A 25,639-nucleotide genomic window follows, 5' to 3' on the forward strand; every position below is an offset into this window, starting at 1 on the left:
AGATCTTCGTAGAATATGTAGGAACCAATATGAGCATCCAGGTTCTGCTATTGGTTATTGATCGGAGACGTGTCTCGGTCATGTCTACATAGTTCTCGGACCCGTAGGGTCCGCACGCTTAAAGTACTGTGACGATCGGTATTATGAGTTTTTGTGTTTTGATGTACTGATGGTAGTTTGGAGTCCCGGATATGATCACGGACATGACGAGGAGTCTTGAAAAGGTCGAGACATAAAGATCGATATATTGGATGACTATGTTCGGACACCGGAAGGGTTCCGGGAGGTTTCGGACATTTACCGGAGTACCGGGGGGTTACCGGAACCCCGGAGAGTTTATTGGGCCTAATGGGCCTTAGTGGGAGAAGAGGAGGGGCGGCCAAGGGCAGCCACGCGCCCCCTTCCCCTCTAGTCCGAATTGGACAAGGAGGGGGGGGGGCGGCGCCCCCTTTCCTTCTCTTCCTTTCTCCCTTCCTTCTACTCTCCTACTCCAACTAGGAAAAGTGGGAATCCTACTCCCGGTGGGAGTAGGACCCCCCCTTGGCACGCCCTCCTCCTTGGCCGGCCACCTCCCCCCTAGCTCCTTTATATACGGGGGCAGGGGGCACCCCATAGACACAACAATTCATCTGTTGATCTCTTAGCCATGTGCGGTGCCCCCCTCCACCATAATCCACCTCGGTTATATCATAGCGGTGCTTAGGCGAAGCCCTGCATTGGTAGCTTCATCAACATCGTCACCATGCCGTCGTGCTGACGAAACTCTTCCCCGAGCTCTACTGGATCGTGAGTTCGCAGGACGTCACTGAGCTGAACGTGTGCTGAACGCGGAGGTGTCGTATGTTCGGTGCTGAGGATCGGTCGATCGTGAAGACGTACAACTACATCAACCGCGTTGTTATAACGCTTCCGCTTAACGTTCTATGAGGGTACGTGGACGACACTCTCCCCTCTCATTGCTATGCATCACCATGATCTTGCGTGTGCGTAGGAATTTTTTTTGAAATTACTACGTTCCCTAACAGTGGCATCCGAGCCAGGTTTCTGCGTAGATGTTATATGCACAAGTAGAACACAAGTGAGTTATGGGCGATACCAGCATGTCATACTTTGGTTCAGCGGTATTGTTGGATGAAGCGGCCCGGACCGACATTACGCGTACGGTTACGCGAGACTGGTTCTACCGACGTGCTTTGCACACAGGTGGCTGGCGGGTGTCAGTTTCTCCAACTTTAGTTGAACCGAGTGTGGCTATGCCCGGTCCTTGAGAATGTTAAAACAACACTAACTTGACGAACTATCGTTGTGGTTTTGATGCGTAGGTAAGAACGGTTCTTGCTCAGCCCATAGCAGCCACGTAAAACTTGCAACAACAAAGTAGAGGATGTCTAACTTGTTTTTGCAGGGCATGTTGTGATGTGATATGGTCAAGACATGATGCTATATTTATTGTATGAGATGATCATGTTTTGTAACAGAGTTATCGGAAACTGGCAGGAGCCATATGGTTGTCGCTTTATTGTATGCAATGCAATCTCCCTGTAATTGCTTTACTTTATCACTAAGCGGTAGCGATAGTTGTAGAAGCAATAGATGGCGAGATGACAACGATGCTACAATGGAGATCAAGGTGTCGTGCCGGTGACGATGGTGATCATGACGGTGCTTTGGAGATGGAGATCAAAGGCACAAGATGATGATGACCATATCATATCACTTATATTGATTGCATGTGATGTTTATCCTTTATGCATCTTATTCTGCTTTGTTTGACGGTAGCATTATAAGATGATCTCTCAGTAAATTTCAAGGTAAAAGTGTTCTCCCTGAGTATGCACCGTTGCCAAATTTTGTCGTGCCGAGACACCACATGATGATCGGGTGTGATAAGCTCAACGTTCATCTACAATGGGTGTAAGACAGTTTTACACACGCAGAATACTCGGGTTAAACTTGACAAGCCTAGCATATGCAGATATGGCCTCGGAACACTGAGACCAAAAGGTCGAGCATGAATCATATAGTAGATATGATCAACATAGTGATGTTCACCATTGAAAACTACTCCATTTCACGTGATGATCGGTTATGGTTTAGTTGATATGGATCGCGTGATCACTTAGATGATTAGAGGGATGTCTATCTAAGTGGGAGTTCTTTAGTAATATGATTAATTGAACTTAAATTTATCATGAACTTAGTACCTGATAGTATTTTGCTTGTCTATGTTATTGTAGATAGATGGCACGTGCTGTTGTTCCGTTGAATTTTCATGCGTTCCTTGAGAAAGCAAAGTTGAAAGATGATGGTAGCAATTACACGGACTGGGTCTGTAACTTGAGGATTATCCTCATTGCTGCACAGAAGAATTACGTCCTATAAGCACTGCTGGGTGCTAAACCCGCTGCAGGAGCACCGCCAGATGTTATGAACGTCTGGCAGAGCAAAGATGATGACTACTCAACAGTTCAGTGTGCCATGCTTTACGGCTTAGAACCGGGACTTCAACGACATTTTGAACGTCATGGAGCATATGAGATGTTCCAGGAGTTGAAGTTAATATTTCAAGCAAATGCCCGGATTGAGAGATATGAAGTCTCCAATAAGTTCTACAGCTACAAGATGGAGGGGAATAGTTCTGTCAGTGAACATATACTAAGAATGTCTGGGTACCATAATCACTTGACTCAGCTGGGAGTTAATCTTCTGGTTGATAGTGTCATTGACAGAGTTCTTCAATCACTGCCACCAAGCTACAAGAGCTTCATGATGAACTATAATATGCAAGGGATGGATAAGACGATTCCCGAGCTCTTCGCAATGCTAAAGGCTGTGGAGGTAGAAATCAAGTAGGAGCATCATGTGTTGATGGTCAACAAGACCACCAGTTTCAAGAAAAAGGGTAAAGGGAAAAAGAAAGGGAACTTCAAGAAGAACAGCAAACAAGTTGCTATTCAAGAGAAGAAACCCAAGTCTAGACCTAAGCCTGAGACTGAGTGCTTCTACTGCAAAGGGACTGGTCACTGTAAGCAGAACTGCCCCAAGTATTTAGCGGATAAGAAGGATGGCAAGGTGAACATAGGTATATGTGATAGACATGTTATTGATGTGTACCTTACTAGAGGCTCGCAGTAGCACCTGGGTATTTTCTACTGGTTCTGATGCTAATATTTGCAACTCGAAACAAGGACTACGGATTAAGCGAAGACTGGCTAAGGACGAGGTGACGATGCGCGTGGGAAATGGTTCCAAAGTCGATGTGATCGCCGTCGGCACGCTACCTCTACATCTACCTTCGGGATTAGTTTTAGACCTAAATAATTGTTATTTGGTGCCAACGTTAAGCATGAACATTATATCTGGATCTTGTTTGATGCGAGATGGTTATTCATTTAAATCTGAGAATAATGGTTGTTCTATTTATATGAGTAATATCTTTTATGGTCATGCACCCTTGAAGAGTGGTCTATTTGTATTGAATCTCGATAGTAGTGATACACATATTCATAATGTTGAAGCCAAAAGATGTAGAGTTGATAATGATAGTGCAACTTATTTATGGCACTGCCGTTTGGGTCATATTGGTGTAAAGCGCATGAAGAAACTCCATACTGATGGACTTCTGTAATCACTTGATTATGAATCACTTGGTACTTGCGAACCATGCCTCATGGGCAAGATGACTAAAACGCCGTTCTCTGGAACAATGGAGCGAGCAACAGATTTGTTGGAAATCATACATATTGATGTATGTGGTCCAATGAATATTGAGGCTCGCGGCGGGTATCGTTATTTTCTCACCTTCACAGATGATTTGAGCAGATATGGGTATATCTACTTAATGAAACATAAGTCTGAAACATTTGAAAAGTTCAAAGAATTTCAGAGTGAAGTGGAAAATCATCATAACAAGAAAATAAAGTTTCTACGATCTGATCGTGGAGGAGAATATTTGAGTTACGAATTTGGTATACATTTGAAACAATGTGGAATAGTTTCGCAACTCACGCCACCCGGAACACCACAGCGTAATGGTGTGTCTGAACGTCATAATCGTACTTTACTAGATATGGTGCGATCTATGATGTCTCTTACTGATTTACCGCTATCGTTTTGGGGTTATTCTTTAGAGACGGCTGCATTCACGTTAAATAGGGCACCATCAAAATCCGTTGAGACGACACCTTATGAACTGTGGTTTGGCAAGAAACCAAAGTTGTCGTTTCTTAAAGTTTGGAGCTGGGATGCTTATGTGAAAAAGCTTCAACCTGATAAGCTTGAACCCAAAACAGAGAAATGTGTCTTCATAGGATACCCAAAGGAGACTGTTGGGTACACCTTCTATCATAGATCCGAAGGCAAGACATTTGTTTCTAAGAATGGATCCTTTCTAGAGAAGGAGTTTCTCTCGAAAGAAGTGAGTGGGAGGAAAGTAGAACTTGATGAGGTAACTGTACCTGCTCCCTTATTAAAGAGTAGTTCATCACAGAAACCGGTTCCTGTGATACCTACACCAATTAGTGAGGAAGCTAATGATGATGATCATGAAACTTTAGATCAAGTTACTACTGAACCTCGTAGGTCAACCAAAGTAAGATCCGCACCAGAGTGGTATGGTAATCCTATTCTAGAGGTCATGTTACTTGACCATGACGAGCCTACGAACTATGAGGAAGTGATGATGAGCCCAGATTCCGCAAAATGGCTTGAAGCCATGAAATCTGAGATGGGATCCATGTATGAGAACAAAGTGTGGACTTTGGTTGACTTTCCCAATGATCGACAAGCCATCAAGAATAAATGGATCTTCAAGAAGAAGACTGACGCTGAGGGTAACGTTACTGTCTAGAAAGCTCGACTTGTTGCAAAAGGTTTTCGACAAGTTCAAGGAGTTGACTACGATGAGACCTTCTCACCCGTAGTGATGCTTAAGTCCGTCCGAATCATGTTAGCAATTGCCGCATTTTATGATTATGAAATTTGGCAAATGGATGTAAAGACTGCATTCTTGAATGAATTTCTGGAAGAAGAGTTGTATATGATGCAACCTGAAGGTTTTATCGATCCAAAGGGTACTAACAAAGTGTGAAGCTCCAGCGATCCATTTATGGACTGGTGCAAGCCTCTCAGAGTTGGAATAAACGTTTTGATAGTGTGATCAAAACATATGGTTTTATACAGACATTTGGAGAAGCCTATATTTACAAGAAAGTGAGTGGGAGCTCTGTAGCATTTCTAATATTATATGTGGATGATACAGAATTTCTGGAGAGCATAAAAGGATACTTGAATAAGAGTTTTTCAATGAAAGACCTCGGAGAAGCTACATATATATTGGGCATCAAAATCTATAGAGATAGATCAAGACACTTAATTGGACTTTCACAAAGCACATACCTTGATAAACTTTTGAAGAAGTTCAAAATGGATCAAGCTAAGAAAGGGTTCTTTCCTGTGTTACAAGGTGTGAAGTTGAGTAAGACTCAATGCCCAACCACTACAGAAGATAGAGAGAAAATGAAGTGTTCCCTATGCTTCAGCCATAGGCTCTATCATGTATGCAATGTTGTGTACCAGACCTGATGTGTGCCTTGCTATTAGTTTAGCAGGGAGGTATCAAAGTAATCCAGGAGTGGATCACTGGACAACGGTCAAGAACATCCTGAAATACTTGAAAAGTACTAAGGATATGTTTATTGTTTATGGAGGTGACAAAGAGCTTGTCATAAATGGTTACGTCGATGCAAGCTTTCACACTGATCCGGACGATTCTAAATCGCAAACCGGATACGTGTTTATATTGAACGGTGGAGCTGTCAGTTGGAGCAGTTCTAAACAAAGCGTCATGGCAGGATCTACGTGTGAATAGGAGTACATAGCTGCTTCGGAAGCAGCAAATGAAGGAGTCTGGATGAAGGAGTTCATATCCGATCTAGGTGTTATACCTAGTGTATTGGGTCCAATGAAAATCTTTTGTGACAATACTGGTGCTATTGCCCTTGCAAAGGAATCTAGATTTCATAAGAGAACCAAGCACATCAAGAGATGCTTCAATTCCATCCGGGATCAAGTCCAGGTGGGAGACATAGAGATTTGCAAGATACATACGGATCTGAATGTTGCAGACCCGTTGACTAAGCCTCTTCCATGGGCAAAACATGATCAGCACCAAGACTCCATGGGTGTTAGAATCATTACTGTGTAATCTAGATTATTGACTCTAGTGCAAGTGGGAGACTAAAGGAAATATGCCCTAGAGGCAATAATAAAGTTATTATATATTTGCTCATATCATGATAAATGTTTATTATTCATGCTAGAATTGTATTAACCTAAAACATAATACATGTGTGAATACATAGACAAACATAGTGTCACTAGTATGCCTCTACTTGACTTGCTCGTTGATCAAAGATGGTTGAGTTTCCTAGCCATAGACATGAGTTGTTATTTGATCAACAGGATAACATCATTAGAAGAATGATGTGATTGACTTGACCCATTTCGTTAGCTTAGCACTTGATCGTTTAAGTTTACTGTTATTGCTTTCTTCATGACTTATACATGTTCCTATGACTATGAGATTATGCAACTCCCGAATACTGGAGGAACACTTTGTGTCCTACCAAATGTCACAACGTAACTGGGTGATTATAAAGGTGCTCTACAGGTGTCTCCGATGGTGTTCGTGGATTTGGCATAGATCAAGAATAGGATTTGTCACTCCGATTGTCGGAGAGGTATCTCTGGGCCCTCTCGATAATGCACATCACTATAAGCTTTGCAAGAAATGCAAATAATGAGTTAGTTGCAGGATGATGCATTACGGAATGAGTAAGGAGACTTGCCGGTAACGAGATTGAACTAGGTATTGAGATACCGACGATCGAATCTCGGGCAAGTAACATACCGATGACAAAGGGAACAACGTATGTTGTTATGCGGTTTGACCGATAAAGATCTTCGTAGAATATGTAGGAACGAATATGAGCATCCATGTTCTGCTATTGGTTTTTGACCGGAGACGTGTCTCGGTCATGTCTACATAGTTCTCGAACCCGTAGGGTCCGCACGCTTAAAGTTCTGTGACGATCGGTATTATGTGTTTTTGTGTTTTGATGTATCGAAGGTAGTTCCTAGTCCCGGATATGATCATGGACATGACGAGGAGTCTCGAAATGGTCGAGACGTAAAGATCGATATATTGGATGACTATCTTCGGACAGCGGAAGGGTTCCGGGAGGTTTCAGATATTTACCGGAGTACCGGGGGGTTACCAGAACCCCCCGAGGAGTTTATTGGGCCTAATGGGCCTTAGTGGGAGAAGAGGAGGGGCGGCCAAGGGCAGTCGCAAGCCGCCTCCCCCTCTAGTCCGAATTGGACAAGGAGGGGGGGCAGCGCCCCCCTTTCCTTTTCTTCCTCTCTCCCTTCCTTCTCCTCTGCTACTCCAACTAGGAAAAGAGGGAATCCTACTCCAGGTGGGAGTAGGACTCCCCCCTTTGCACACCCTCCTCCTTGGCCGGCCACCTCCCCCCTAGCTCCTTTATATACGGGGGCAGGGGGCACCCCATAGACACAACAATTGATCTGTTGATCTCTTAGCCATGTGCGGTGCCCCCCTCCACCATAATCCACCTCGGTTATATCGTAGCGGTGCTTAGGCGAAGCCCTGCGTCGGTAGATTCATCAACATCGTCACCACGCCATCATGCTGACGAAACTCTTCCCCGAGCTCTACTGGATCGTGAGTTCGCGGGACATCACCGAGTTGAACGTGTGCTGAACGCAGAGGTGCCGTACGCTCAGTGCTGAGGACCGGTCGGTCGTGAAGAGGTACGACTACATCAATCGCATTGTTATAACACTTCCGCTTAACGGTCTACGAGGGTACGTGGACGACACTCTCCCCTCTCGTTGCTATGCATCACCATGATCTTGCGTGTGCGTATGATTTTTTTGAAATTACTACGTTACCTAACAAAGAGGAGTACATAGCTATTTCGGAAGCAGCAAATGAAGGAGTCTGGATCAAGGAGTTCATATCTGATCTAGGTGTAATACCTAGTACATCGGGTCCAATGAAAATCTTTTGTGACAATACTAGAGCAATTGCCTTAGCGAAGGAATCTAGATTTCACAAGAGAACCAAACACAGCAAAAGACAGTTCAATTCCATCCGCGATCAAGTCAACGAGGGAGACATAGAGATTTGCAAGATACATACGGATCTGAATGTTGCAGACCCGTTGACTAAACCTCTTCCACGAGCAAAACATGATCAACACATGGTGTTAGAATCATTACTATGTAATCTATATTATTGACTCTAGTGCAAGTGGGAGACTGAAGGAAATATGCCCTAGAGGCAATAATAAAGTTGTTATTTATATTTCCTTATATCATGATGAATGTTTATTATTCATGCTAGAATTTTATTAACCGGAAACTCGGACATGTGTGAATACATAGACAAAACTGAGTGTCCCTATGATGCCTCTACTTGACTTGCTCGTTAATCAAAGATGGTTAAGTTTCCTGAACGTAGACATGTGTTGTCATTTGATGAACGTGATCACATCATTAGAGAATGATGTGATGGAAAAGACCAACTGTTATCTTAGCATAATGGTTGTTATGTTTTATTGCTATTGCTTTCTTCATGACTTACACATATTCCTCTGACTATGAGATTATGCAACTCCCGAATACCGGAGGAACACCTTGTGTGCTATCAAATGTCACAATGTAACTGGGTGATTATAAAGATGCTCTACAGGTGTCTTCAAAGGTGTTTGTTGAGTTGGCATAGATCAAGATTAGGATTTGTCACTCCGAGTATTGGAGAGGTATCTCTGGGCCCTCTCGGTAATGCACATCACTACAAGCCTTGCAAGCAATGTGACTAATGAGCTAGTTGCGGGATGATGCATTACAGAATGAGTAAAGTGACTTGCCAGTAACAAGATTGTACTAGGTATGATGATACCGACGATCGAATCTCGGGCAAATAACATACCGATGACAAAGGGAATGATGTATGTTGTGATGCGGTTTGACCGATAAAGATCTTCATAAAATATGTAGGAACGAATATGAGCATCCAGGTTCCGCTATTGGTTATTGATCGGAGATGTGTCTTGGTCATGTCTACATAGTTCTTGAACCCGTAGGGTCCGCACTCTTAACGTTCGATGACGATTTTTATTATGAGTTATGTGTTTTGGTGACCGGAGTTTTTTTGGAGTCCCGGATGAGATCACGGACAAGACAAGGAGTCTTGAAATGGCCGAGAGGTAAAGATTCATATATTGGAAGGTTATATACGGACACCGGAATGGTTCCGAAGAGGTTCCGGGATTTATTGGAGTACCAGGAGGTTACCGGACCCCCCTGGGAAAGTTAATGGGCCTCATGGGACATAGTGGAGAGAGGGAGGAAGGCCACAAGGGGTGGCACGCGCCTCCCCCTACCCAATCCTAATTGGACAAGGGGTGGGGGCGTGGCCCCCCTTTCCTTCTCCCTCTCCCCTCTTTCCCCTTTCCCCCTCTCCATTGGAAGGAAGTGGGGGGGGGGGGGCGAATCCTACTAGGAGTGGAGTCCTAGTAGGACTCCCCCCTTTGGCGCGCCTCACCTGGCCGGCCACCTGCCCCCTCTCCTTTATATACGGGGGCGGGGGGCACCCCAAAGGCACATCAATGGTTCTCTTAGCCGTGTGCGGTGCCCCCCCATAGTTTACTCCTCCGGTCATAGCGTCGTAGTGCTTAGGAGAAGCCCTGCGCAGATCACATCACCATCACCGTCACCGTGCCGTCGTGCTGACGGAACTCTCCCTCGACCGTCTGCTGGATCAAGAGTTTGAGGGACGTCATCGAGCAGAACGTGTGCTGAACACGGAGGTGCCGTACGTTTGGTAATTGGATCGGTTGGATCCTGAAGACGTTTGACTACATCAATCGCGTTAACCTAACACTTCCGCTTACGGTCTACAAGGGTACATGGAAACACTCTCCCCGTCTCGTTGCTATGCACCTCCTGGATAGATCTTGTGTGATCATAGGAACTTTTTTGAAATTGCATGCTACGTTCCCTAACATAGGCGGCAGCGACAGGTTCGAAGAATGTGAGGTGCTCTGACTCCTAACCATGTTAGAAGGAGCTCCATCATGGTTCCGTGGCCATGCGTCGTTTCCACCAACAGCTTGGCATGCATGCTGGCCCTATGCATCTCGGGAATGATGCCGAGGGCTCTTTCCATGGGGACGCTTTTGGTCACCAACGTCGCGGCGCTGCTCATCGCGCATGACCTGGGAAGACCGCAACGCATGCACTGGTGGGGTGTCTTGGAAGTCGCCTTTCCACCCTTGGAGGTCGCCACGCCGCCCGTAGGCAGCACAGCTCATCCTTGGATCCAGCGATGCACGGGTCATCGTTGCGGCCGCGGACGATAGCTCTCGCCTGGCTCCGTTCGCCAGAACATCATGGATGCTCATGATCTACACCTCCGCCACCAGCGTCCACCCCGTCACCCGTCCGTGTTGGTACGGGCAGATCGGCCACAGACGAACCGATCGCCGTGATACCCTTCCTCTTGGGAGACATGGTGATGAAGAAACTGACACGCTAACTACTAGATAAGATTTGCACAAACTCTACACCCCTGCCTGGCACACCAAAGATGTCGGGGAAACAACACCTATGGGATCCCCAGGATCCCTTCTATGGTTTGGCAGGGAAGAAGTGTGCACAAAGAGTGGATCTAACGATCAACACGAAGGATTTTTACCCAGGTTCCGGCCACTGAGAAGCGTAAAACCCTAGTCCTAGTTTAGTGTATTGAGAGTACTTGAGTTCTTGCTAGCTGCTAATGCATGCAAACTGTTCCAGAAAGTCCAAAAGTCCCTTCCTGTATTGCCCTGGGCCTCCTTTTATACTAAGGGGCTACCACAGCGGCCTACAGGCATACAGGAGGTGTAAAGCTACCATAGTGCTTATACTTATCCCTATCATCTTAGGACAAGTGCATTTAATGCGCCATTTGCATGTCCCTAACTTTATTGGGGACGGAAACAGAGCCCGTCCCGTCTGTCGCTGCCTCACTCCATCTCGACATGCGTTCAGAATGACAAGGCTCGCGGGGCCAGGCTGGCAGGCTAGTCGTTGCGCTCGAGCGGTGGTAGGGTGGTGGGTTCTTTGTCGGGCGTGAGTCTTGTCATGGCCTCGTAGACGTCTCCGGCAAGGTTCTTGCCAGGGGAGCGCAAACGTTCCTGTCAAGGATCTTGCTGGGAACTTCGCCATTCAGCCTTCACAAAGATCTACATGCCACCACACAAACGCCCTTGGATCTTGGTCTTGAGATTGTCGATGATGTCAGAGCTCTCAACCTCAAGGGAGATGGTCTTGCCGTTGTCGATGGCGTTAGAGCTCTCAACCTCAAGGGAGATGGTCTTGCTGTGGCTTTGCTTTGCAAACCATCCGGCAAGAATCTTGCCAGGGCTTCGCAAGCCATCCCGGCAAGATTCTTGCTGGAGGCTCAGCTTGTCTGCTGTTCTCTGATTACTTTCTCAGATGCCGTCTTGGTAATCTAGTATTTGCTTCCGGTTGTCCCCGTCACGCCTTGCGGCGGGTACGGCTGCAACTGCCTGTGCACAAGTAAGGGGTACTAAAGGGCCCAAAATTTAGTACACCGACAAAAACCCCATTCAGCTAGATAATGGGAGACACCTTGGATCAATGTGAATACTTTAGGGATTATTTCTTGATTCAAAAAGGGTAACTCTTATGGGATCAAATTGAAATGTTGCATTGGTATGCTTGGAATTTATGCTTGAGATATGATTATACTTGTTGCTCTAGGATGAAGGTTAAACACCTTCCCTTTTCATGTGCATTTAATGATAACAAAACCTTGGCATCTTATGCTAATGGTAGATATGATTACTATGATGTGGAACGAATAGAAGAATTAGTTGCTTTTAAGGGTGCTTGTGAAATTAAATGTTTGTTCGAAGAGTATGAACATTTTTATGATGTTGTTTATAGATCTAATTTTTTTGCTATACTTATGCTAATGGTAGATATGATATATATGGTTATGATGGCTTCTTATGCTAATGGCAGATATGATTACTATATCGAAGAAGTTTGCTCTTATTAAGGATTATATTGATGGGTTGCGTTTTACTATCACACATGATGATTTTGATGAGTATAATATGCATGTGCGTGCCACTCCTATTTGCAATTATTATGAGAGAGGAACCACATCTCTGCCTCTATGTTTCCAATATGATAAAATTGAAAGAAACTATATACTATGCATTGGCCTTTACTTGATGTGTATGAATTGTTCTTTTATGACATGTCGATGCGTAGGAATATAGTTAGACTTCGTCATTGCATGATATATGTTGCTTTGTTCTCACTACTAAATTATAAATCATTGTTAATTAAAATTGGCTTTGATATACCCTGGGATCCGAGTGGATCAATTACTTGAGCACTTTATGCCTAGCTTAATGGATTTAAAAAAGCGCTGCCAGGAGACAACTCAGAAGTTTTAGAGAGTCATTTACTTCTTTTGTGTGATTTTATAAAGTTTAAAAACAATAAAATATAGAGGGGAACCTAAAACGTTTCAAAAAGAAAAGTGAAACTGAGGAAGATGAACATCGTTGAAGTGGGGGACATCCTTGAACTTTGTTCATTCCCATGGAAACTTTGTGTAACATCCCAAATTTTCAATTTGGAATGTTTTTGCAATATTTGCTAAGCATCTATGCATTTTATTTGAATTGAGTGGCATTTGGAGAAAATTCAGAGGCATTTGAGTTTTATTTAAATTTGGATTCAAATTGGCATTTGAAATTTATTTCAAAAATCCCTAACAAATGCTTTGTTCAGAAGTATGAGAGGAGCTAACATGACACACCAAAAAACTGAGAGAAAAATAATGCCAAAGTTTGAATTCAATTTTGTGTTATTTGGAATTTTCAAAAAATATGTTTTTTATTAAAGTTTTTATTATGCCTCTGAAAAATAGTTCATCTTGTAGGATTGATTTTTCTGATCTTTTTGATATATATATGTCCTATATAAAAGTATTTTTATTTTCTCCTTATATTTCATTTTCTTCTCTGTCTTATTCAAAAAAAAGGAGAAACCTCAGTGGGAGGCCAGGCCGACCGGCCTAGCAGCGTCGCAGCTCACCAGCGTCCCGAGCCGGCCTGCCCCAGCGCGCCTGCACCTGATCTCCCCTCCATCTCAGTCACCCGCTCTCTCTCCGTCCCCTTTCCCTCACTGACCCGCGGGACCCACAGCTACCCTAACCCCTCGCCCACGCCCTGTCTTGCCAGCCCACGACCAGAGCGCGCCCGATGCCCTGATTCTCTCGGGATCGGGCTCTGGCTCCGCCCCTCCTCCAAGAAGGTGCCCTATAAAACCCCTACCATCTCCTCCCTCGAACCCCCACGTAAAACCCACTGTAGCCCATGAACTAACCAAACTGATCTCGCCTCCGCCGCCGCATTTCGCCACCGTTGCCCTCACCGGTGAGCATCCTCCTGCCCCTCAAACCTTGTCAATCGGACTCCCTCAACCTTATGCATCCATTTGATATGGTCTGGCTCTTTTTTCCCGTCCGCAGCTACGAGACCGAGATCGTCCGCCCGCCGTCGGAGTTGCAGCTCACCTGGAGCTCCGCCGCCTCCCTCTGCTCGAGTCCGACGCCGCCGACCGCCACCGTCACCACCGAATGGTCCGCCTCAACTCGCAAGTCTTCCACGACCCCTCCGCCGACGCCCGCGACCCGGAGCCACCGCCCTACTCAACGCCGACCGCCACCGTCTTCTATTCGCCGTTGACAACCCTCTGTAAGCCGCCCCCCTTCATCCACCGTCCGATCACGCATGTATGACCCAGATTAGAGTAGCCAATAGTTAGGTTTATTTTTAGTGTAGATCGGTTTATTTATGTTTTAGTTATGGTTTATTTTGGTTTAGATCAAACCGGTCAGTTTATTTATTAGCCTGTATGATTTTAGTTATTTTCCGGCCGAGCATTAGATAGTGCACCCCCATGCCCAATAGCGCCTGTTTTGTTTTTTATTATTTTCCGTTTATGTTTTTCTAGCATAAAAGTTTCAATCTTATAAAATCTATATATCCTAGGTTATTTAATATTTTAAGTTGATTACTTTTGCTCTAGTTTGCAAATTTCCTAAAGTTTCTGTAGATATCAATTTTGGACATGTTTGGTGTTTTGAAAGTTGATTTACATGAATTTTGTGTAGATCATCAAATTTGCAATATCTAGAGCTAGGATTAATATTTTTAGGCGATTCTTGTTGCTATTGTTTTCTTATGACCTTGTCAAACATTAGGTTTAGTTTGGGGAATTTTAGAATTAATTAAAGTTAATTTATCATGAAAACAATATTGTTTTGCTTTTTATTACCTGTGTTGCTATTTCTTTTATTTTTAATTGTTTTAAAATTATTTTCTTTTGTTCATTTTGATATGCTAAGATTAGTTCTATATATTAACAGTAGAAAAATTATTTATATAAAAAGAAATTTAGTAGCATGTTTTGTTTTGTTTTACTAGGAAAACCGTTTTAAGCATATTAGGAGATTCATAAAAGGTTTTAAAATGATTCTTTTTGCCTAAATTTTATTTGTTTTTTTCTTTTTTTTTATTTAGTAAAAACTTTATTTTTGTTCTGTTAAAGAAAATTTTAGTAGTAGAAACTATTTTATAGCTTGTTTCACTTGTAGGAAAAACTTGGTATTGATATTATGACTTTCTTTGGTTTTGTCTTTGGATTTCGTTGTGTGTTATATTTATTGTGATTTACTAAGTTTTTACTTGTTGTTATGTTAGTATATTGTATGATGGTATGCTTATTACGCTTTGTTTGTTTCGATAGTGTACTCGGAGTGTGAGGCGTGTTACTACGAGTCTTTAGCGTTCGAAGATCGTTATCAAGGCAAGTCTTTGATCATGAATTTTATTACCTATGTTTTATTGAATTAGTAGTATTTCCTCCCCACTATGCATGCATGTAGGAGAAATTGAATCAAGTCTTGAGTACTATCATGTGGTAGTTTGACCCACTTCCCTATGTTACCATTGCTAGGTCATTGTAGTATTTATGCTATGCTCATAGACGAGGGTTGGTTGAGTGATTTACATGGAAGATGTGAGAGTAAAGATCAAGACAACCTCATGATTTCAAGATGCTCAAGACAGACTTCAAATTCACTACTAGGTAGGGGACAGATTGATGGGCACCCTAGAGCAACCAGCGGATGGTCGGGATGCATGGAGAAGCGCCATGACATCTTGCGGAAAGCTTCACCCAGCCATGAAGAGACAGATGGATATACCCTGACCAGAAGCTTACATGTGCAGCTGCAAGCCATTATGGGCTCTCGCTTGGTCGACCCTAGGCATGACTCTGGACGGACGGTGCCAACAGATGTAGAAGAATGGTAGGTTATAGATGGGCACCGACAGTGGCCTAGAGGATCCCTACGGAAGACCCTATTTCGTTCGTCCGGTCTTCAAACACCAGGCAGTGCAAGGACATAAAGGAGGGAATGATTCTTGCGAGTAAAGTGTACAAACCTCTACAGAGGGTTAAAACCTAATCGATTAGCCATGTCCCCGGTTATGGACAACCGAGCCTTTGGAATTGGAGTTATTCAGAAATCTCAACACCAAACATAATAAATTAATGGGTTATTAATGATTTCGTGTATGAGACACTGGTTAGCGGAACCATCTCAGTAACAACCAATATTTTGTAGTAATTGTAAGCAAATCCTTTTGATGTAGGGAAAAATTGTTTTGTTGCAAAAACTTAAACTTAGAGCCCCACAACCAAATTGCATATAGTTTTAGTATTTTATTATTGTTCCCTCTCTATGACTTGCCAGCATATTCCATAATTCTGACCTACACGGCTGCAACGTCTTATGTTGCAGAGGAGTTTTCCGACCTGGAGTGAGGCTACGATCCGCGCTCGGTGATGGCCCTATGGAGTCGGATGGACTCGCTTATCGTCTATGCTTCCGCATTTAGTTTTTGTCATGAGTTGGCCTTCGGTCGAATCTTTTCTATTGTAATAAAGACTCTATATGAGAATCCTGTAATAAATCAGGTGTGGTTGAACTTTGAAATTTTCATCAATGTACTGTGTGTGCAAGCATGATCTTGGGAAGGTACATATGCATAGAGACTTGACCGATTTCGTGTCAGGTTGCTACAAATATGGTATCAGAGCACACGCTGACTGTAGAACATAACCCCTAGGATCGGAAGGCCATCAGAATAATATATTTTATTTTATGTCTTTATTTTCCGTAATTCTCCCCTATTCATTTCTGACTTCCCTCCAATTTCAACATTCTAGATGGCCGTCGAGTACACCCAGTTCTGCTACCAAAGTTTTGCCCGCCGAATGAGACGATGCCTTTCGGCCAAAAAGCTGGTTCATATCATCAAGAAGTTGAAGATTGATCTACCCTCCATCACCAGGAAGCGTACCAATGCACTTTCGACAGACACTTGCTATAGGATTGTGGTGCACATTCCAGGGAGGATTTTTAGAAGTTTCCAAGAGCCCATCGACTTCGAGTTTACCACTCTCACTTGGATCCTCGGGAGAGACATGGCTATTCATCGTGCACTTGGACATCTCCGAGAAGAGTGCTGGGCCGAGATCGATGCTTCAGACCTCGCCATTATTTTTCCGCAGAGCAAGAAATGGAGATATCGTACGCACCATGGAGGATGACAACCTTCTCTCATATGTCCAAGACCTAGAGACTCACGTTAGGAATCTGGAGGTTCAGACATGCAGAAGCTCGAAGATCTTCAGGAGGCTATTGTTTCATGAACTGGATGAGGAGAAAGCACGCGAGGATGTCCTGGAACATGAAGAGGAAGTCAAGGATTTTCTGGAGAGAATCGAGAACCTGAAGACTTACATTGCCGCATTGGAGGAGAAGATGGACCAAGGAGAAGTCCTCTTTCTGAGTGGTGACGATGGACCCCTCGTGAGAAATGATAAGGATTACGAGGAAAGCTCTGCTGAAGGACGCAACAAGAGGAGATGCACCACCAGAGGACGCCGCACTAGAGGACGCACCACTGGAGGACGCAAGGATATCCGAGGAGAACATTTAGTCATGACCGCCATGTTATTTTTATTTTATTGTTGATCTATTAGGACGTTATTTTCGATTAGTCATGAGATTTGTAATCCGAGAATGAACTTTGTTTGAGTTGATTGAATAAATTATTGGTGTGATAATGATTGTTGCATTCATATGGGTAGTGTTAATTTTCCCTTTAGACCCTTGTTCTATTCTAGTTTCTCATCCACTCCAAAACAACAGATGCCTCCGAGACGTGACCTCGAATTCACTTTCCCACTGGAGCTCACCCATGTGATCCAACAGCAGGATGCCTTGATGCAGATGCTCATCCAGAACCAAGGCAACAACAACAGTCCACCTTCACCACCCCCTGTCGACAACCTAACCCATTTCCTAAGGCTGAATCCGCCTGTGTTCTCTAGTAGCACCGAGCCGATTGTAGCTGATGATTGGCTCCGCAAGATCGGAAGGGAGCTAGCAACTATAGGATGCACAGATGTCGAGAAGGTGCGCTTTGCCGCACATCAACTTGATGGACCCGCAGCCTCTTGGTGGGAGAACTATAGCACCACCTATCCCATCGCCACCATCACATGTGATCTGTTTCAGTAGGCCTTCCACACCGCTCATGTCTCAGCTGGAGCCATGAGTCTGAAGAAGCGTGAGTTCCGCAACTTACGCCAGGGGAATCATAATGTCACTACAAAAAAATACACTTCCGTGATGATACGTGTTTGTCACAGTAGGTCACGTTTTCTATCATGCATGTACATCCATGACGATTTTATGACAGAATCAAGATAGTCATACCTGTGCTGTCCTAGAAGTGTTCCTTAACATTACCAAAATTATCATCGCGGAAGTGTCCACTTCCATGACGATAAATCGCGCGTCATAGAAGTGCTTTCGTCAAGGATGGCCGACACGTGGCATCCACCGTAACGGGTCGCCGTTAAGCTATCGGGTTCAAGTTTGGATCCGATAACCCGTTAACATCCTGGACCAATGGGGATTTTCCACGTATAAAATTATCACTGGCTGGAGGAAACACGTGCCGGCTCACCGTTGGGACAGATGTCATCCAATCATTGGACATAATGCGCCAATGATACATCAACACGTGGCATGGCCCAACAGAGGCCCATTCCTATGAAAAGGCCCGCCCATTTGACTTGGTCAAAAGATAGCAGGCCAGCCCACGGAAAGCCTGTTAACGGCCTTTTCGCACATAGCCGATTTATAGCCCGCTAACCCAGGGCCCATTACGACCTATCTGAATAAGGCCTAGTAGCATCATCCGGGCCATCGAATATGATTCCATCCCATTGTAACTTTCGGCCCATGTCTGGCCCATGACATCTTTTGGCCCATATGAGGCACATTGTAACTCTTGGCCCATTAACGGCCCGTGGTGAAACTGGCCCGTAATCTTTATACCCATTAACGTCCCATTATTCCATTGGGCCGTTTCAAGCCCATGTTATCTTTCGGCCTTCTTAGGGCCCATTTATTCTTGGGCTCATTTCCAGCATTCGGTTACTTATGACCTTTTACTGGCCTTTTCTGATTGTGGGCCAAATTCAGCCCGTGGTTACAGTTGACCCATTTGTGGCTCGTTAATCCGTTGGGCCGTTTTCATAACGTCATCAAATACGACCGATTAACGACGGACTGTTATGGTCGGCCCATGAAGGATGATTCCAACTCTAGCTCGTTTGAGGCCCATAATATGGTCCATTATTGGCCCATGTTTGGCCAATCGATCATACGGCCCGTAGAAGGCCCATTGATGCTACTCCTCATAGAAGCCCCATTGTTTCTGTGGCCCGTAGGAGGCCCAGGGTCACTATAGTAAATATGTAGCCCATGGTTACTGTGGCCTAGTTTCAAAAACAGGTTATTGTGGACACTAGCAAACCACGGAAAAAGAACTGCACTGACTACAAGCAAACAAATAAACAAGACAACAAGGAAATAAATAAGGAAGCAACTTATGCTAGGCTATCACGACTATTACACATATTACATCCACTAGACATCAAAATTTGCCACCAGTGCAAATATAGGGAACAAAGCAGCATATCACATACACTGGTTGACAAAGTTGGAGACCAGTGCAAATAAACGCTACAGCAAAACAAGTCCAGAACTGAAACCACTTCAGAAGATCTCAAGAAACAATATCATGGGTACCCATAATGCTGGCAAGATGCTTAGCAAGCTTATTAACTTTCTCTTGGTTGGCGCTTAAATCCTCCAGTGCTTGCTGTTGCACAAGAAAGTATGCATCTGAATTCTGTAGGAACTTCCTCAGTCCTTCGGCTTCTTGCCATAGCACAACTGACTGATGCCTTTCAGCCTATAGCTGATACTGAAGAAGTCGAAGTGATTCAGGCAGCGAGTTCGAAGAGCTTGTGCCAGCGGTACTGGCCAGTAACTCGAACACTACATCAATGTAGGACTGTGGGGTTTTCTCACTATCTACAAGATCATTTTTATCACCTTTCTTGGAGACCAACAGGGTTGTCTCACTATCTTGAACCTTATCTACATCACTTTCTCTACCATTGCATAGTGGAGTGCTCTTGTCCAATATTCTGTTCGCATACTACAAGAGAAACAAGCAGACACATCACAGGTTTAGCATGTAGTATACGAAACTCATTTTGGTAAATCGGTCCAGTAGTAAGGTGTATAGGATAACAACATGAAACAAACATATATCTATGTAGTATGGTCACTGTATTGTCCATATCATTCTAGTTTATGTTGCAAAATCAAGATACAGACACAGTTCAACTCATATATTTTGAAGACACAGCAGCATAGACAGAGTATAAGTGTGAGAAACTACACATCATGGGCAACACTTGTAATGTGCATCACATGAGAACATAACTGTTTATACAACTGAAACTGAAATCAACATAGATCAAGAAGTTAGAACAACAGTCCGGTTAAAGAAATAGGTTTAAAACGTACCTATTGCACCATTGGAGTTTCAATTGGATCCTTAAAATTCAAAAGTAGTTGGTATGAGAAAATATAGTGATGCAACAACAAAGGAGTATGGACCATAGCTACAGAATCTGACTTGAGAACAGTTGCTCGTCTGCTTTAAACGTGGAGTTCGAGTTCGTTGTGGTGGTCTTCGTGCTTTGGGCACTGTAGTTGCTTTACAAACTGCTCGTGTGGGGGTACTCTATGGTGGACATGGTGCTTTGTCAACTAGAAGTGGGTTACTATTCGCTTGGGTTGGGGTTAGATGGGTTGTAGTTGTTTCTCTACCCAACGGTGTAAGTGTGCAATCTGGAAGAGTCTCAATTATGTGTGGTGGGGCTAGTTTGTGGGCGAGTACAACCATGCTTCTATCTGCATCTACGGGTAGCACTATCTTTTGTGAAGAATCAGTTTTTGCTCCCATAGATACGGCCATAACCCCCTCCAATTCGAATGGCTGATAAACAAGAAAAGAAATTGAACATACAAACATTGTATGATAGACAGATGTGGTAATTCACATATATGTTGTCTAACCAAACAGGACATCATGACACAATTTCACATATATGATGCCTAACTAAACAGGATAGCATGGCATAGTTTCAGATATATGATGGATAACTTAATAGGATATAATGGCATAGTTCAACATATGATGAGTATCTAAACAGGATGACATGACTAAACTATATGATGTCTTTCTAAAATAGGTTGGGATGAAATAATTCACATACATGTTGTCTAAGTATACATGATGGCATGATATAATTGACATAATTGATTCATATACTAAGCAGTTGCACTCACATGTATGATCTCTAAACTAATCACATGTAATTCAATACTGTTCGTATGATGTCTAAACTAAGCAATGCAAGACACCTACGCATGATATGAGAAATATAAACATTGCAACTTAGAGCATACACCTCAGGTGGGATATAGGACTGGTCATCTGTCTCTGAAACCTCCTTCGAGGAGCTCCCTGTAACCATCAAGATATATGCTTCAACATGTACCATTGCCTGCTCTAAAGACCTTGTGTTTCACTCTTGATTTTTCCATAACCGACTCAAATGGCTGATACACATGAAGAGTAGTTCAATATACACAGATTGTCGACAAATGGAATACGTAATGAAAAAAAGATGGCATGAGATAATTCACATATATGATGCCTAGCTACATGGAGGTCCATAATTCATATATATGATAACTCACTGAAAAACATGGCATTGCATAATTCACATATCTGATACAGAAAGCAAACATGAGGCATTCACACAAAGCATGTCTAATCTAAGCAGATGGCATGGCAATGCAAGACACCATATGCATGATATGAACAATATAACCCTACCAAGTTAGAGCATGCACCTTTCAGGGGGGGATACGACTGGTCATCTATCTCTGAATCCTCCTCCGAGGAGCTATTTGTTGAAAGGATCGATATGGTTGACTAGAGGGGGGTGAATAGGCAACTAACAATTTTTAGCTTTTCTTTACCAAATTAAACTTTGCATCAAAGTAGGTTGTCTAGATGTGCAACTAGGTGAGCAACCTATATGATGCAACAACAACGAGCACACAAGCAAGCAAGAGAAGTAACACTAATAAGCTTGCACAAGTAAAGGTAAGAGATAAGCAAGAGTGGACCCGGTGAAGACGAGGATGTGTTACCAAAGTTCCTTCCTTTTGAGGGGAAGTATGTCTCCGTTAGAGCGGTGTGGAGGCACAATGCTCCCCAAGAAGCCACTAGGGCCACCGTATTCTCCTCACGCCCTCACACAATGCGAGATGTCGTGATTCCACTATTGGTGCCCTTGGAGGCGGCGACCGGACCTTTACAAACAAGGTTGGGGCTATCTCCACAACTTAATCTGAGGCTCCCAACAACACCACGAAGCTTGACCACAATGCACTATGGCTCCGTGGTGACCTCAACCATCTAGGGTGCTCAAACACCCAAGAGTAACAAGATCCACTAGGGATTGGTGGGGGAATCAAATTTCTCTTGGTGGAATTGTAGATCAGGGACTTCTCAACTAATCCCGAGAAAATCAACAAGTTTGATTGGCTAGGGAGAGAGATCGGGCGACAATGGAGCTTAGAGCATTAATGGAGCTTTTGGGGGAAGAGGGTAGTCAACTAGAGGAAGAAGACACCCCTTATATAGTGGAAGAACAAATCCAACTTTTATCCACCAACTCAGCCTGCGCAATGCGGTACTACCGTACCAGAGGCGCGGTACAACCGCAGGGGCACGCAGTACTACCATAGGGCCCCGCGGTACTACCGCCCACGCAGTAGAGACCAGAACAGCCCAAAATGCACTAAGGCAGAGGGCGGCAGTACTGCTGGCGCGGTACTACCGCGCCCCTTGTGGTACTACCACAAGGCAGGAGTTGTCCAGAGATGGGAAGGCACAGATATAATAAGTTACATCCGTGGCTACTTCCTCAGAGTTGGAGTCGATGCAAAAACCCGACGCGGTAGTACCGTAAGCCAGCAACGGTACTACCACGCTAGGCGCGGATGAAAAAAATTTCATCCGCCCCTTACTTCCGCATACTAGCAGAACTAAGCCAGATACCATGGTACTACCGTGCCCAGTGCGCGGTACTACCATGATGGGTGCCACCCACTAGGGAGAGGGTGACAACATATGGACTCCGGCCACAGTACTACCGCTTGCCAGGAAGTGGTACTACCATGGGCGCTTGCGGTACTACTGCACCGGCGGACGGTACTACCGCAAGGGCATGCGGTACTACCGCTCTATGGAGCAGTACTACCGCACGCCCTAGTTCAGCAAGCACGAGCAATATTCACATAGACAAGGAAAACATAGGATGCTCCAAAGGCTAGAAGAAAAGGAGGTACAAAGGAAGATGTGTACGTGATGAATCCACCCAACCTTTCCGACGCGGACCCCCTCTTAATACTACGGCTTCCCTACGACTCAATACCACTGAAAAGAAACGTAGAGAAACGCCATCTTCCAGAGCTTTCGAGGGGAACCAAATCATCTTGTGCCTAGTCAATATATATCTGAAATATTCGATGCACATGATTAGTCCGCAAAAGTATTGTCATCAATCACCAAAACCAACTAAGGGATAAAAATGCCCTTACATTCTCCCCCTTTTTGGTGGATTGATGAAAACACTGGATTTGCACAAGGGTATAATGCAAAGAGCAAGGGAAAACCCCAAGTCTCTAGAATATAGACGGGCTCCCCCTAGATGTGTGCTATCTCGATGAGTGCTTTGGACTGCACTGCACACATACTAGGATCAACACTCCCCCTATATTTTATAGACATGGCATATCTTGTAATAAGGCTAAAACTATGCAAGATAGGAAAGAGCATAATGAAATAAGCACAAGATAGAATAAGCTCACTATGGTATGATAGAGTGCATATGTCTTACACCATATGATAGAAGGTCTCACAAGCACAAACCAAAGCAAACGACATAAACGAAGTTCAACTGACCCAAACACGACACAACTCGCAAATCCTACATTCTCTCCCCCTTTGGCATCGAGACGCCAAAAAGGCAGAGAGGACACCTACAACAATAGTGGTGGCTCAAGCTGAGTAGTCACTTGCACGCTCCCCGTCAGACTCGGCACCTGGGACGGACTCTTCCTCAGACTTGGTCCAGTGATAACCCTGCTTGGCGATCCATTCTGCCTCCAGGGTGATGTCCTCCTTTGACCCGCTGGAGATGGTCTCGCCAAAGGTCCTGAAAATCCGCTTGTCGCGGCGGCGAGTCTCCTTGGAAGCCATTGTACTGCCCCTTTGCCTGCATACAGAACAACATCTTCATCTTGTTCTTCAGTCGCTTAGCCCAAGATGGCTCAGAAGTGGGAGGGGTGTAACCCTGAGAGCTGTCCTCGTCTGCTACCTCCTCCTCATGCTCATCTGCACCCACGTCCATGGCAGCTGTGACATCAGCATGAGAGGTAGTGTTGGCCCACTGAGTCTTGACGCGGAGGTTGATGGGCTCATGCCGGATCCAACTAGGGGCCTCAAAATCATCCTGAGGGTAGAGCTTCTCCCAAGTTGCTGAGATCAACTGAAACAGATAAGGTCCATAGATGGGGACCTTGCGGTTGTAGACCGCAAACCGAAGCTCATTCCACGTGATATGTGAGACATCAAGTGGTAGTGTCTGAGAGTTGCAAGCGCCTTCACATAGCAGCATCATATCCACAAGATAGGCATGCACCTTGTCCTTGTCCCCAATGCGTGGGAAGAGAGTGTTGCGGAAGATCCGGTGCATGATGTCAAGAAAAGACTTGAGTACCCAAGTTGACTTGCCATTGGAGAGCTTCATCTCCACATAGAAGGGCATAAGCCTCTTCTTGTTGGGAAAACTTTGTTTTTGCCACTCTAGCTTTTGACCACTTTGCTTATGCCACTCTAGAATTTGACATTTCACTTTTGCCACTCTTAGTTTTTGACAATACATCACAATTGCCATTCCGTGGCAAAAATAATAATTTTAGAGTGGCAATTGCGATGCATTGTCAAAATCTAGAGTGGCAAAAGTGAAATGAAAAGTTATTGCTTTTGCCACTAAATGGCATTTGTGATGTATTGTCAAAAACTAAGAGTGACAAAAGTGATATGTCAAAATCTAGAGTGGCATAAGCAAAGTAGGCAAAAACTAGAGTGGCAAAAACAAAGTTTTCCCCTCAGACTCGGAATTGGCATGAGGGCGAACACCTTGGGGTGTGGCGAGCCCCTCATCCGGAACCCCAAGCAAAGTCATGAATTCCTTCCAAGTAGCAGTCAGCTCCCGACCATTGGTCATCCAAGTTGTCGGTGTCAAAACTGGCGGATCTCGGGTAGGGGGTCCCGAACTGTGCGTCTAAGGCGGATGGTAACAGGAGGCAGGGGACACGATGTTTACCCAGGTTTGGGCCCTCTTGATGGAGGTAATACCCTACGTCGTGCTTGATTGTTCTTGATGATATGAGTATTACAAGAGTTGATCTACCATGAGATCATAGAGGCTAAACCCTAGAAGCTAGCCTATGGTATGATTGTCTATTGTCCTACGGACTAAACCCTTCGGTTTATATAGACACCGGAGGGGGCTAGGGTTACACAGAGTCGGTTACAAGGGAGGAGATCTACATATCCGTATTTGCCAAGCTTGCCTTCCATGCCAAGGAAAGTCCCATCCGGACACAGGACGAAGTCTTCAATCTTGTATCTTCATAGTCCAACAGTCCGGCCAAAGGATATAGTCCGGCTGTCCGGAGACCCCTTAATCCAGGACTCCCTCACAAGTCATGGTCCTTTCCTCATTGGGATGAAAATGCACCGAGGCAAAGAACTGAGCAAGGATCTCAGGATCAATGTCTTTGTGGAATGAGATGATATGCTCAATGCCAAATTGCTCCACTAGGTCTAAAGCCTCACCAAAGTATTCCCGGTGCTTCTCTTGATTCATGTGATGC

This window comes from Triticum urartu, chromosome 6, assembly GCF_003073215.2.
Source record: "Triticum urartu cultivar G1812 chromosome 6, Tu2.1, whole genome shotgun sequence".
In the NCBI taxonomy this organism is placed as follows: Eukaryota; Viridiplantae; Streptophyta; class Magnoliopsida; order Poales; family Poaceae; genus Triticum; species Triticum urartu.